The sequence below is a fragment of the Bombina bombina genome, chromosome 2, assembly GCF_027579735.1.
Source record: "Bombina bombina isolate aBomBom1 chromosome 2, aBomBom1.pri, whole genome shotgun sequence".
Taxonomy (NCBI): Eukaryota; Metazoa; Chordata; class Amphibia; order Anura; family Bombinatoridae; genus Bombina; species Bombina bombina.
This window is the reverse complement of record NC_069500.1, coordinates 802,131,035-802,145,087: the sequence shown is the minus strand read 5'-3', so window position 1 is coordinate 802,145,087 and position 14,053 is coordinate 802,131,035. Positions and strand designations below refer to the sequence as shown.

Here is a 14,053-nt window from a genome sequence, read left to right as displayed (position 1 = left end):
ATAGAATGAGTTTTTTTTCTTAATTTTTCATGCTATATCAGCCTCTGAGACCAAAAAAAATCAACAAGTACAATAAGGTGCTGTGGCTTAGTTGGTTAAAGCGCCTGTCTAGTAAACAGGAGATCCTGTGTTCAAATCTCAGCAGTACCTACTCTAAATCTGTCTTATTTAATTTATATAAAAAAAATTATAAAGGTCTCTAAAACACAAAGCTGGATAATTATAATGTGTGTTAAATTACATGATAATATAAGTTGTTGATTGGATGTTAAAATATAAATGTTATAGAATGTGTTTTTTTTCTTAATTTTTCATGCTATATCAGCCGCTGAGACAAAAAAAAAACAAATGGTACAACAAGGCCCTTTGTCCTTGTTGGTTAAAGCGCCTGTCTCGTAAACAGGAGATCCTGAGTTCAAATCTCAGCAGTGCCTTCTCTAAATCTGTCATATTTAATTTATATAAATTTTTTTTATAAAGGTCTCTAAAACACAAAGCTGGATAATTATAATGTGTGTTAAATTACATGATAATATAAGTTTTTGATTGAATGTTAAAATATAAATGATATAGAATGTTTTTTTCTTAATTTTTCATGCTATATCAGCCTCTGAGACAAAAAAAAAATAGTACAAAAAGGCGCTGTGGCTTAGTTGGTTAAAGCGCCTGTCTCGTAAACAGGAGATCCTGAGTTCGAATCTCAGCAGTGCCTTCTCTATATCTGTCATATTTGATTGATACAAAAAACTTATAAAGGTCTCTAAAAACAAAAAGCTGGATAATTATAATGTGTGTTAAATTACATGATAATATAATTTGTTGATTGGATGTTAAAATATCATATTTTAATCCAATTGACAGCATTTTCCCTATTGCTTTTATCTTTAAGTGTATAAGTGCCTTCTCTAAATCTGTTATATTTGATTGATATAAAAAAATTATAAAGGTCTCTAAAACACAAAGCTGGATAATTATAATGTGTGTTAAATTACATGATAATATAAGTTGTTGATTGGATGTTAAAATATAAATGATATAGAATGTGTTTTTTTTCTTAATTTTTCATGCTATATCAGCCTCTGAGACCAAAAAAACAAATGGTACAACAAGGCGCTGTGGCTTAGTTGGTTAAAGCGCCTGTCTCATAAATTTTTAATTTTTCATGCTATATCAGCCTCTGAGACCAAAAAAACAAATGGTACAACAAGGCGCTGTGGCTTAGTTGGTTAAAGCGCCTGTCTTGTAAAAAGGAGATCCTGAGTTCGAATCTCAGCAGTGCCTTCTCTAAATCTGTCATATTTAATTTATAAAAAATTTTTTATATAGGTCTCTAAAACACAAAGCTGGATAATTATAATGTGTGTTAAATTACATGATAATATAAGTTGTTGATTGAATGTTAAAATATAAATGATATAGAATGAGTTTTTTTTCTTAATTTTTCATGCTATATCAGCCTCTGAGACCAAAAAAAATCAACAAGTACAATAAGGTGCTGTGGCTTAGTTGGTTAAAGCGCCTGTCTAGTAAACAGGAGATCCTGTGTTCAAATCTCAGCAGTACCTACTCTAAATCTGTCTTATTTAATTTATATAAAAAAAATTATAAAGGTCTCTAAAACACAAAGCTGGATAATTATAATGTGTGTTAAATTACATGATAATATAAGTTGTTGATTGGATGTTAAAATATAAATGTTATAGAATGTGTTTTTTTTCTTAATTTTTCATGCCATATCAACCTCTGAGATCAAAAAAACAAATGGTACAACAAGGCGCTGTGGCTTAGTTGGTTAAAGCGCCTGTCTCGTAAATTTTTAATTTTTCATGCTATATCAGCCTCTGAGACCAAAAAAAAAACAAATGGTACAACAAGGCTCTGTGGCTTAGTTGGTTAAAAAAAACAAAAGGTACAACAAGGCGCTGTGGCTTAGTTGGTTAAAGCGCCTGTCTCGTAAATTTTTAATTTTTCATGCTATATCAGCCTCTGAGACCAAAAAAAAAACCAAAGGGTACAACAAGGCTCTGTGGCTTAGTTGGTTAAAGCACCTCTCTCGTAAACAGGAGATCCTGAGTTCAAATCTCAGCAGTGCCTTCTCTATATCTATCTTATTTAATTTATATTAAAAAATTATAAAGGTCTCTAAAACACAAAGCTGGATAATTATAATGTGTGTTAAATTACATGATAATATAAGTTGTTGATTGGATGTTAAAATATAAATGATATAGAATGTGTTTTTTTTCTTAATTTTTCATGCTATATCAGCCTCTGAGACCAAAAAAACAAATGGTACAACAAGGCGCTGTGGCTTAGTTGGTTAAAGCGCCTGTCTTGTAAAAAGGAGATCCTGAGTTCGAATCTCAGCAGTGCCTTCTCTAAATCTGTCATATTTAATTTATAAAAATTTTTTTATATAGGTCTCTAAAACACAAAGCTGGATAATTATAATGTGTGTTAAATTACATGATAATATAAGTTGTTGATTGAATGTTAAAATATAAATGATATAGAATGAGTTTTTTTTCTTAATTTTTCACGCTATATCAGCCTCTGAGACCAAAAAAAATCAACAAGTACATTAAGGTGCTGTGGCTTAGTTGGTTAAAGCGCCTGTCTAGTAAACAGGAGATCCTGAGTTCAAATCTCAGCAGTACCTACTCTAAATCTGTCTTATTTAATGTATATAAAAAAATTATAAAGGTCTCTAAAAACAAAAAGCTGGATAATTATAATGTGTGTTAAATTACATGATAATATATGTTGTTGATTGGATGTTAAAATATAAATGATATAGAATGTGTTTTTTTCTTAATTTTTCATGCTATATCAGCCTCTGAGACCAAAAAAACAAATGGTACAACAAGGCGCTGTGGCTTAGTTGGTTAAAGCGCCTGTCTCATAAATTTTTAATTTTTCATGCTATATCAGCCTCTGAGACCAAAAAAACAAATGGTGCAACAAGGCGCTGTGGCTTAGTTGGTTAAAGCGCCTGTCTAGTAAACAGGAGATCCTGAGTTCGAATCTCAGCAGTGCCTTCTCTATATCTGTCATTTTTGATTGATACAAAAAACTTATAAAGGTCTCTAAAAACAAAAAGCTGGATAATTATAATGTGTGTTAAATTACATGATAATATAAGTTGTTGATTGGATGTTAAAATATCATATTTTAATCCAATTGACAGAATTTTCCCTATTGCTTTTATCTTTAAGTGTATAAGTGCCTTCTCTAAATCTGTTATATTTGATTGATATAAAAAAAAGTATAAAGGTCTCTAAAATACAAAGCTGGATAATTATAATGTGTGTTAAATTACATGATAATATAAGTTGTTGATTGGATGTTAAAATATAAATGATATAGAATGTGTTTTTTTTCTTAATTTTTCATGCTATATCAGCCGCTGAGACAAAAAAAAAACAAATGGTACAACAAGGCCCTTTGTCCTTGTTGGTTAAAGCGCCTGTCTCGTAAACAGGAGATCCTGAGTTCAAATCTCAGCAGTGCCTTCTCTAAATCTGTCATATTTAATTTATATAAATTTTTTTTATAAAGGTCTCTAAAACACAAAGCTGGATAATTATAATGTGTGTTAAATTACATGATAATATAAGTTTTTGATTGAATGTTAAAATATAAATGATATAGAATGTTTTTTTCTTAATTTTTCATGCTATATCAGCCTCTGAGACAAAAAAAAAATAGTACAAAAAGGCGCTGTGGCTTAGTTGGTTAAAGCGCCTGTCTCGTAAACAGGAGATCCTGAGTTCGAATCTCAGCAGTGCCTTCTCTAAATCTATCATATTTTAATCCAATTGACAGCATTTTCCCTATTGCTTTTATCTTTAAGTGTATAAGTGCCTTCTCTAAATCTGTTATATTTAATTTATATAAAAAAAATTATAAAGGTCTCTAAAACACAAAGCTGGATAATTATAATGTGTGTTAAATTACATGATAATATAAGTTGTTGATTAGATGTTAAAATATAAATGATATAGAATGTGTTTTTTTTCTTAATTTTTCATGCTATATCAGCCTCTGAGACCAAAAAACAAATGGTACAACAAGGCGCTGTGGCTTAGTTGGTTAAAGCACCTGACTAGTAAACCGGAGATCCTGAGTTCAAATCTCAGCAGTGCCTTCTCTAAATCTGTCATATTTTAATCCAAATGACAGCATTTTCCCTATTGCTTTTATCTTTAAGTGTATAAGTGCCTTCTCTAAATCTGTCATATTTAATTTATATAAAAAAAATATAAAGGTTTCTAAAACACAAAGCTGGATAATTTTAATTGTAAACAGGAGATCCTGAGTTCAAATCTCAGCAGTGCCTTCTCTAAATCTGTCACATTTAATTGATATTAAAAAATGATAAAGGTTTCTAAAACACAAAGCTGGATAATTACATGATAATATAAGTTGTTGATTGAATGTTAAAATATAATTGATATAGAATGATATAGAATGAGCTTTTTTTCATAATTTTTCACGCTATATCAGCCTCTGAGACCAAAAAATTCACCAGGTACAACAAGGCACTGTGGCTTAGTTGGTTAAAGCGCCTGTCTAGTAAACAGGAGATCCTGAGTTCGAATCTCAGCAGTGCCTTCTCTATATCTGTCATATTTGATTGATACAAAAAATTTATAAAGCTCTCTAAAAACAAAAAGCTGGATAATTATAATGTGTGTTAAATTACATGATAATATATGTTGTTGATTGGATGTTAAAATATAAATGATATAGAATGTGTTTTTTTCTTAATTTTTCATGCTATATCAGCCTCTGAGACCAAAAAAACAAATGGTACAACAAGGCGCTGTGGCTTAGTTGGTTAAAGCGCCTGTCTCATAAATTTTTAATTTTTCATGCTATATCAGCCTCTGAGACCAAAAAATCAAATGGTGCAACAAGGCGCTGTGGCTTAGTTGGTTAAAGCGCCTGTCTTGTAAAACGGAGATCCTGAGTTCGAATCTCAGCAGTGCCTTCTCTAAATCTGTCATATTTAATTTATAAAAATTTTTTTAGAAAGGTCTCTAAAACACAAAGCTGGATAATTATAATGTGTGTTAAATTACATGATAATATAAGTTGTTGATTGAATGTTAAAATATAAATGATATAGAATGAGTTTTTTTTCTTAATTTTTCACGCTATATCAGCCTCTGAGACCAAAAAAAATCAACAAGTACAATAAGGTGCTGTGGCTTAGTTGGTTAAAGCATACTGAATGTGAAAAAAAACCAGTGCGCCAAATACCTATGTATAAAAGGTGAAGATGTCAACATATAGTGCGATACTATAATAAAAAACCCCTATATATAAATGCGGGAGTGAACATTACAAAATAAATATACAGAGTAATAAAAAGTCCCAATCAAACCAATCTGGTAGATGGTGGTTATGTGAAATTTGGACAGTTCGTCTAGTCCATAATCCAGATTCAAATGTCTGGAACAGATGGCAGGCTGCTTCTTCGAAATTCTTGTTGGTGTCCCAAGATGTTACGATCTGTAGATGTGAAAGATAAAAAAGAAGGCGCCACCATGGTGCACAATCAGATGATTCAAACACGCCAAATGTACAAGTAAGACCGTACTTACAAGCTGTATGACACTTGAGAAGTGTCACAAATGCCTTCTGGACTGTTGGGAGTCGTCCAGCTAACTCACACTGATGGATGTCAGAGCAACTCTGGAACAAGGGAGCAGCGACAGGCAAGCAGCATGCAGTAACCAGCCACAAGTTTAGCACCAAGCCGGATCGTCCACTTGTGTTGATGGATACACCAGTGACAGTAGATACACTATTGGATACAATGTATCAAAAGGACTCCAAATGTTAAAAAAGTTGTAAAGTATATGATTGAATAAAGATGATGATTCGTGGCAAAAGTCTAGTAAAAACAAACAGACTTTATTTACAGTATAGCAGCACAACGTTTCTCGGTCTTTCCTGACCGTTTCCTCAGGTGCAATATACCAAATGATTAAAACCACGAACTTTTATTGCCGAATTTTCGGCGTCTTCTAAAATGAACAGCGCATGCGTGGAGGTGTGACCACTACAAGGGCTACCATTGGTTGTCATTTATCCAATGTTAGGCCTCTATGAGAAGTATACAGCATGGGTAAAAAACTGTCACTCGTATTATATATACAAAAATCGTGCAGGATTAATTTAAACAAGCACATTTAAGAGGAGTATTTAAAATGCACTTAGATGAAATAAGTATATGTACATATATGTAATATAAATGCGAGTACGAAAATAAATAGTGATCTACACAATGGGAGGCTCTTAGTAGTGACACCAATCGCATACGCAAAAAACAAACATAAAACAAATAAAACTAGAATATCTATCAATCTGAGTACAAATAGTACAATGTTTACAGAATAATACATCAAAATATTATATACATAAGCCTCATATAAGAGGCCTAAAGTTATAGATATCTATAGCATATAACGTATATAATCCATATGAAATGTACACCTAAATAAAATGTGAGACTAAATAATTAAATAGGTGGTAAGGATAAAACCTACTGATAAAACAAATTTGTAAATGGCCATCTGTACATGTATATATGCACCTATGCACGTTACATATCTAATGAGTATGGCTGAAACCCCAACCCATAAAGTATCCCACATGGACTAAGATATATCGATCCCTCGTCATTCATGTCATATCTATATTAGTAATCACATAAAGTACAGATAATACCTACTTGTAAAACATATTTATAAAAATATGCAAATAAAATATCTAGCTTTACATGCATATATGCACCAATACACGTCACATATCCCATGAATATGGCTGAAACCACAACCCATAAGGCATCAAACATGGAATACGATATATCTATCCATCGCCAATCATGATATATCTATGTTTATTTCCACATAAGGCAATGGTAGTAGAAGACACCATAAAGATACCATCAAAAATATATGTTAAAATATATTGAAAAACTAGTTAAAAGCTGCCATATCGATATTGGCATTGAGACCACCAGGGGACAGACTTTTGAGTTTCCAAATCCAAAAGGTCTCCCTTTGTCTCAAATGTAAAAACCTGTTCCTGCCCCACTTGGGTAGGATCTGTTCTAATGGGAATATAGAAAAACAATCAGTAGGTGAAGAGTGGCAAAGACTGGCATGTTTGGGAATACTATGGTTTTTGATATTGTTTTCTATGTTTCTTTTGTGTTCCCCCCACCTCTTTTTTAGGGGCCTGGAGGTCCTCCCCACGTATTGGAGTCCACATACACATTCTAATAGGTAGACAACAAAGGGAGAATCACACGTGAAATGTGAATTAATGTTAAATTTTTCTTTTGTGATAAATGAACTAAATTCAATTCTATTTGGATTTGTGAAAACACATAGGCCACAGTGTGCACGATTACATTTATAAAAACCTGGTTTTCCTAGTAGTGTAGAAACCCTTTTTTTTAGGGGTAAAACCATTTATTTTGGGCTGATGTACTTTCATGACTACCTTGCTGGGAGCCAGCTTATTTTTTAAGGTGGGAGCTCTTCTATAAGTACATATTGGTTGCTTACTCAAAGTGTTGGTAAGAAATGGATCATTCTCTAGGATGTACCAATATTTTTCTAAAATGCCTTTGATCTTTTTGTGGTTGTTATTAAATTGTGTTACAAATCTAACCCCAGTATTATTAGACTCCCTAAGATTTTTGGATTTTACTTCTTTATCAGTCGCATGGTTGTCCCTTGTGTATTTAGAGAAAAAATCTTCTCTACATTTCCTTCTGGCCTCAAGGAAGCTGGTCTCAATTAGACTACTCGGAAAATTCTTTTCCAAAAACCTTTCTTTTAAACCAACACTTTGAGTAAGCAACCAATATGTACTTATAGAAGAGCTCCCACCTTAAAAAATAAGCTGGCTCCCAGCAAGGTAGTCATGAAAGTACATCAGCCCAAAATAAATGGTTTTACCCCTAAAAATAGTGTTTCTACACTACTAGGAAAACCAGGTTTTTATAAATGTAATCGTGCACACTGTGGCCTATGTGTTTTCACAAATCCAAATAGAATTGAATTTAGTTCATTTATCACAAAAGAAAAATTTAACATTAATTCACATTTCACGTGTGATTCTCCCTTTGTTGTCTACCTATTAGAATGTGTATGTGGACTCCAATACGTGGGGAGGACCTCCAGGCCCCTAAAAAAGAGGTGGGGGGAACACAAAAGAAACATAGAAAACAATATCAAAAACCATAGTATTCCCAAACATGCCAGTCTTTGCCACTCTTCACCTACTGATTGTTTTTCTATATTCCCATTAGAACAGATCCTACCCAAGTGGGGCAGGAACAGGTTTTTACATTTGAGACAAAGGGAGACCTTTTGGATTTGGAAACTCAAAAGTCTGTCCCCTGGTGGTCTCAATGCCAATATCGATATGGCAGCTTTTAACTAGTTTTTCAATATATTTTAACATATATTTTTGATGGTATCTTTATGGTGTCTTCTACTACCATTGCCTTATGTGGAAATAAACATAGATATATCATGATTGGCGATGGATAGATATATCGTATTCCATGTTTGATGCCTTATGGGTTGTGGTTTCAGCCATATTCATGGGATATGTGACGTGTATTGGTGCATATATGCATGTAAAGCTAGATATTTTATTTGCATATTTTTATAAATATGTTTTACAAGTAGGTATTATCTGTACTTTATGTGATTACTAATATAGATATGACATGAATGACGAGGGATCGATATATCTTAGTCCATGTGGGATACTTTATGGGTTGGGGTTTCAGCCATACTCATTAGATATGTAACGTGCATAGGTGCATATATACATGTACAGATGGCCATTTACAAATTTGTTTTATCAGTAGGTTTTATCCTTACCACCTATTTAATTATTTAGTCTCACATTTTATTTAGGTGTACATTTCATATGGATTATATACGTTATATGCTATAGATATCTATAACTTTAGGCCTCTTATATGAGGCTTATGTATATAATATTTTGATGTATTATTCTGTAAACATTGTACTATTTGTACTCAGATTGATAGATATTCTAGTTTTATTTGTTTTATGTTTGTTTTTTGCGTATGCGATTGGTGTCACTACTAAGAGCCTCCCATTGTGTAGATCACTATTTATTTTCGTACTCGCATTTATATTACATATATGTACATATACTTATTTCATCTAAGTGCATTTTAAATACTCCTCTTAAATGTGCTTGTTTAAATTAATCCTGCACGATTTTTGTATATATAATACGAGTGACAGTTTTTTACCCATGCTGTATACTTCTCATAGAGGCCTAACATTGGATAAATGACAACCAATGGTAGCCCTTGTAGTGGTCACACCTCCACGCATGCGCTGTTCATTTTAGAAGACGCCGAAAATTCGGCAATAAAAGTTTGTGGTTTTAATCATTTGGTATATTGCACCTGAGGAAACGGTCAGGAAAGACCGAGAAACGTTGTGCTGCTATACTGTAAATAAAGTCTGTTTGTTTTTACTAGACTTTTGCCACGAATCATCATCTTTATTCAATCATATACTTTACAACTTTTTTAACATTTGGAGTCCTTTTGATACATTGTATCCAATAGTGTATCTACTGTCACTGGTGTATCCATCAACACAAGTGGACGATCCGGCTTGGTGCTAAACTTGTGGCTGGTTACTGCATGCTGCTTGCCTGTCGCTGCTCCCTTGTTCCAGAGTTGCTCTGACATCCATCAGTGTGAGTTAGCTGGACGACTCCCAACAGTCCAGAAGGCATTTGTGACACTTCTCAAGTGTCATACAGCTTGTAAGTACGGTCTTACTTGTACATTTGGCGTGTTTGAATCATCTGATTGTGCACCATGGTGGCGCCTTCTTTTTTTATCTTTCACATCTAGTTGGTTAAAGCGCCTGTCTAGTAAACAGGAGATCCTGAGTTCGAATCTCAGCAGTGCCTTCTCTATATCTGTCATTTTTGATTGATACAAAAAACTTATAAAGGTCTCTAAAAACAAAAAGCTGGATAATTATAATGTGTGTTAAATTACATGATAATATAAGTTGTTGATTGGATGTTAAAATATCATATTTTAATCCAATTGACAGCATTTTCCCTATTGCTTTTATCTTTAAGTGTATAAGTGCCTTCTCTAAATCTGTTATATTTGATTGATATAAAAAAAAGTATAAAGGTCTCTAAAACACAAAGCTGGATAATTATAATGTGTGTTAAATTACATGATAATATAAGTTGTTGATTGGATGTTAAAATATAAATGATATAGAATGTGTTTTTTTTCTTAATTTTTCATGCTATATCAGCCTCTGAGACAAAAAAAAAACAAATGGTACAACAAGGCCCTTTGTCCTTGTTGGTTAAAGCGCCTGTCTCGTAAACAGGAGATCCTGAGTTCGAATCTCAGCAGTGCCTTCTCTAAATCTGTCATATTTAATTTATATAATTTTTTTTATAAAGGTCTCTAAAACACAAAGCTGGATAATTATAATGTGTGTTAAATTACATGATAATATAAGTTTTTGATTGAATGTTAAAATATAAATGATATAGAATGTTTTTTTCTTAATTTTTCATGCTATATCAGCCTCTGAGACAAAAAAAAAAAAAAAAAAAAAAAAAAGGCGCTGTGGCTTAGTTGGTTAAAGCGCCTGTCTCGTAAACAGGAGATCCTGAGTTCGAATCTCAGCAGTGCCTTCTCTAAATCTATCATATTTTAATCCAATTGACAGCATTTTCCCTATTGCTTTTATCTTTAAGTGTATAAGTGCCTTCTCTAAATCTGTTATATTTAATTTATATAAAAAAAATTATAAAGGTCTCTAAAACACAAAGCTGGATAATTATAATATGTGTTAAATTACATGATAATATAAGTTGTTGATTAGATGTTAAAATATAAATGATATAGAATGTGTTTTTTTTCTTAATTTTTCATGCTATATCAGCCTCTGAGACCAAAAATCAAATGGTACAACAAGGCGCTGTGGCTTAGTTGGTTAAAGAGCCTGACTAGTAAATCGGAGATCCTGAGTTCAAATCTCAGCAGTGCCTTCTCTAAATCTGTCATATTTTAATCCAAATGACAGCATTTTCCCTATTGCTTTTATCTTTAAGTGTATAAGTGCCTTCTCTAAATCTGTCATATTTAATTTATATAAAAATAATATAAAGGTTTCTAAAACACAAAGCTGGATAATTTTAATTGTAAACAGGAGATCCTGAGTTCAAATCTCAGCAGTGCCTTCTCTAAATCTGTCACATTTAATTGATATTAAAAAATGATAAAGGTTTCTAAAACACAAAGCTGGATAATTACATGATAATATAAGTTGTTGATTGAATGTTAAAATATAATTGATATAGAATGATATAGAATGAGCTTTTGTTCATAATTTTTCACGCTATATCAGCCTCTGAGACCAAAAAATTCACCAGGTACAACAAGGCATCTCAGCAGTGCCTTCTCTATATCTGTCATATTTGATTGATACAAAAAATTTATAAAGGTCTCTAAAAACAAAAAGCTGGATAATTATAATGTGTGTTAAATTACATGATAATATAAGTTGTTGATTGGATGTTAAAAGATAAATGATATAGAATGTGGTTTTTTTCTTAATTTTTCATGCTATATCAGCCTCTGAGACCAAAAAAACAAATGGTACAACAAGGCGCTGTGGCTTAGTTGGTTAAAGCGCCTGTCTCATAAATTTTTAATTTTTCATGCTATATCAGCCTCTGAGACCAAAAAAACAAATGGTAAAAAAAGGTGCTGTGGATTAGTTGGTTAAAGCGCCTGTCTTGTAAACAGGAGATACTGAGTTCGAATCTCAGCAGTGCCTTCTCAAAATCTGTCATATTTAATTTATAATTTTTTTTTTATAAAGCTCTCTAAAACACAAAGCTGGATAATTATAATGTGTGTTAAATTACATGATAATATAAGTTGTTGATTGAATGTTAAAATATAAATGATATAGAATGAGTTTTTTTTCTTAATTTTTCACGCTATATCAGCCTCTGAGACCAAATAAAATCAACAAGTACAATATGGTGCTGTGGCTTAGTTGGTTAAAGCGCCTGTCTAGTAAACAAGAGATCCTGAGTTCGAATCTCAGCAGTGCCTTCTCTATATCTGTCATATTTGATTGATACAAAAAACTTATAAAGGTCTCTAAAAACAAAAAGCTGGATAATTATAATGTGTGTTAAATTACATGATAATATAAGTTGTTGATTGGATGTTAAAATATAAATGATATAGAATGTGTCTTTTTTCTTAATTTTTCATGCTATATCAGCCTCTGAGACCAAAAAAACAAATGGTACAACAAGGCACTGTGGCTTAGTTGGTTATAGCGCCTGTCTCGAAAACAGGAGATCCTGAGTTCGAATCTCAGCAGTGCGTTCTCTAAATCTGTCATATTTTAATCCAATTGACAGCATTTTCCCTATTGCTTTTATCTTTAAGTATATAAGTGCCTAGAATGTGTTTTTTTTCTTAATTTTTCATGCTATATCAGCCTCTGAGACCAAAAAAACAAATGGTACAACAAGGCGCTGTGGCTTAGTTGGTTGAAGCACCTGTCTCATAAATTTTTAATTTTTCATGCTATATCAGCCTCTGAGACCAAAAAAAAAAAATGGTACAACAAGGCGCTGTGGCTTAGTTGGTTAAAGCGCCTGTCTTGTAAACAGGAGATCCTGAGTTCGAATCTCAGCAGTGCCTTCTCTAAATCTGTCATATTTAATTTATATAAATTTTTTTATAAAGGACTCTAAAACACAAAGCTGGATAATTATAATGTGTGTTAAATTACATGATAATATAAGTTGTTGATTGAATGGTAAAATATAAATGATATAGAATGAGTTTTTTTTCTTAATTTTTCACGCTATATCAGCCTCTGAGACCAAAAAAATCAACAGGTACAACAAGGCGCTGTGGCTTAGTTGGTTAAAGCGCCTGTCTAGTAAACAGGAGATCCTGAGTTCGAATCTCAGCAGTGCCTTCTTTATATCTGTCATATTTGATTGATACAAAAAACTTATAAAGGTCTCTAAAAACAAAAAGCTGGATAATTATAATGTGTGTTAAATTACATGATAATATAAGTTGTTGATTGGATGTTAAAATATAAATGATATAGAATGTGTTTTTTTTCTTAATTTTTAATGCTATATCAGCCTCTGAGACCAAAAAAACAAATGGTACAACAAGGCGCTGTGGCTTAGTTGGTTAAAGCGCCTGTCTCATAAATTTTTAATTTTTCATGCTATATCAGCCTCTGAGACCAAAAAAACCAAATAGTACAACAAGTCCCTGTGGCTTAGTTGGTAAAAGCGCCTGTCTCGTAAACAGGAGATCCTGAGTTCGAATCTCAGCAGTGCCTTCTCTACATCTGTCATATTTTAATCCAATTGACAGCATTTTCCCTATTGCTTTTATCTTTAAGTGTATAAGTGCCTAGAATGTGTTGTTTTTCTAAATGTTTCATGCTATATCAGCCTCTGAGATAAAAAAAACAAATGGTACAACAAGGCGCTGTGGCTTAGTTGGTTAACGCGCCTGTCTCATAAATTTTTAATTTTTCATGCTATATCAGCCTCTGAGACCAAAAAAACAAATGGTACAACTAGGCGCTGTGGCTTAGTTGGTTAAAGCGCCTGTCTCGTAAACATGAGGTTCTGAGTTTGAATCTCAGCAGTGCCTTCTCTAAATTTGTCATATTTAATTTATATAAATTTTTTTATAAAGGTCTCTAAAAACACAAAGCTGGATAATTATAATGTGTGTTAAATTACATGATAATATAAGTTGTTGATTGAATGTTAAAATATAAATGATATAGAATGTTTTTTTCTTAATTTTTCATGCTATATCAGCCTCTGAGACCAAAAAAAAACAAATGGTCCAACAAGGCGCTGTGGCTTAGTTGGTTAAAGCGCCTGTCTAGTAAACAGGAGATCCTGAGTTCGAATCTCAGCAGTGCCT

General features: G+C 32.5%; 10 non-coding genes across 10 annotated transcripts; all 10 read left to right on the top strand.

Moving 5' to 3' along the window:
• Positions 1 to 638: 638 nt before the first annotated feature.
• TRNAT-CGU (transfer RNA threonine (anticodon CGU)) lies at positions 639 to 712 on the top strand. The gene has a single exon. It is a non-coding gene; the product is annotated as a tRNA-Thr (tRNA).
• Positions 713 to 2,585: 1,873 nt separating this feature from the next.
• On the top strand, positions 2,586 to 2,659 carry TRNAT-AGU (transfer RNA threonine (anticodon AGU)). Its single transcript has one exon. It is a non-coding gene; the product is annotated as a tRNA-Thr (tRNA).
• Positions 2,660 to 2,964: 305 nt separating this feature from the next.
• Positions 2,965 to 3,038, top strand: TRNAT-AGU (transfer RNA threonine (anticodon AGU)). Its single transcript has one exon. It is a non-coding gene; the product is annotated as a tRNA-Thr (tRNA).
• A 678-nt stretch (positions 3,039 to 3,716) lies between these two features.
• Positions 3,717 to 3,790, top strand: TRNAT-CGU (transfer RNA threonine (anticodon CGU)). Its single transcript has one exon. It is a non-coding gene; the product is annotated as a tRNA-Thr (tRNA).
• A 750-nt stretch (positions 3,791 to 4,540) lies between these two features.
• On the top strand, positions 4,541 to 4,614 carry TRNAT-AGU (transfer RNA threonine (anticodon AGU)). Its single transcript has one exon. It is a non-coding gene; the product is annotated as a tRNA-Thr (tRNA).
• Positions 4,615 to 10,678: 6,064 nt separating this feature from the next.
• On the top strand, positions 10,679 to 10,752 carry TRNAT-CGU (transfer RNA threonine (anticodon CGU)). Its single transcript has one exon. It is a non-coding gene; the product is annotated as a tRNA-Thr (tRNA).
• Positions 10,753 to 12,392: 1,640 nt separating this feature from the next.
• TRNAS-CGA (transfer RNA serine (anticodon CGA)) lies at positions 12,393 to 12,469 on the top strand. The gene has a single exon. It is a non-coding gene; the product is annotated as a tRNA-Ser (tRNA).
• A 244-nt stretch (positions 12,470 to 12,713) lies between these two features.
• On the top strand, positions 12,714 to 12,787 carry TRNAT-UGU (transfer RNA threonine (anticodon UGU)). The gene has a single exon. It is a non-coding gene; the product is annotated as a tRNA-Thr (tRNA).
• Positions 12,788 to 12,996: 209 nt separating this feature from the next.
• Positions 12,997 to 13,070, top strand: TRNAT-AGU (transfer RNA threonine (anticodon AGU)). Its single transcript has one exon. It is a non-coding gene; the product is annotated as a tRNA-Thr (tRNA).
• Positions 13,071 to 13,979: 909 nt separating this feature from the next.
• On the top strand, positions 13,980 to 14,053 carry TRNAT-AGU (transfer RNA threonine (anticodon AGU)). Its single transcript has one exon. It is a non-coding gene; the product is annotated as a tRNA-Thr (tRNA).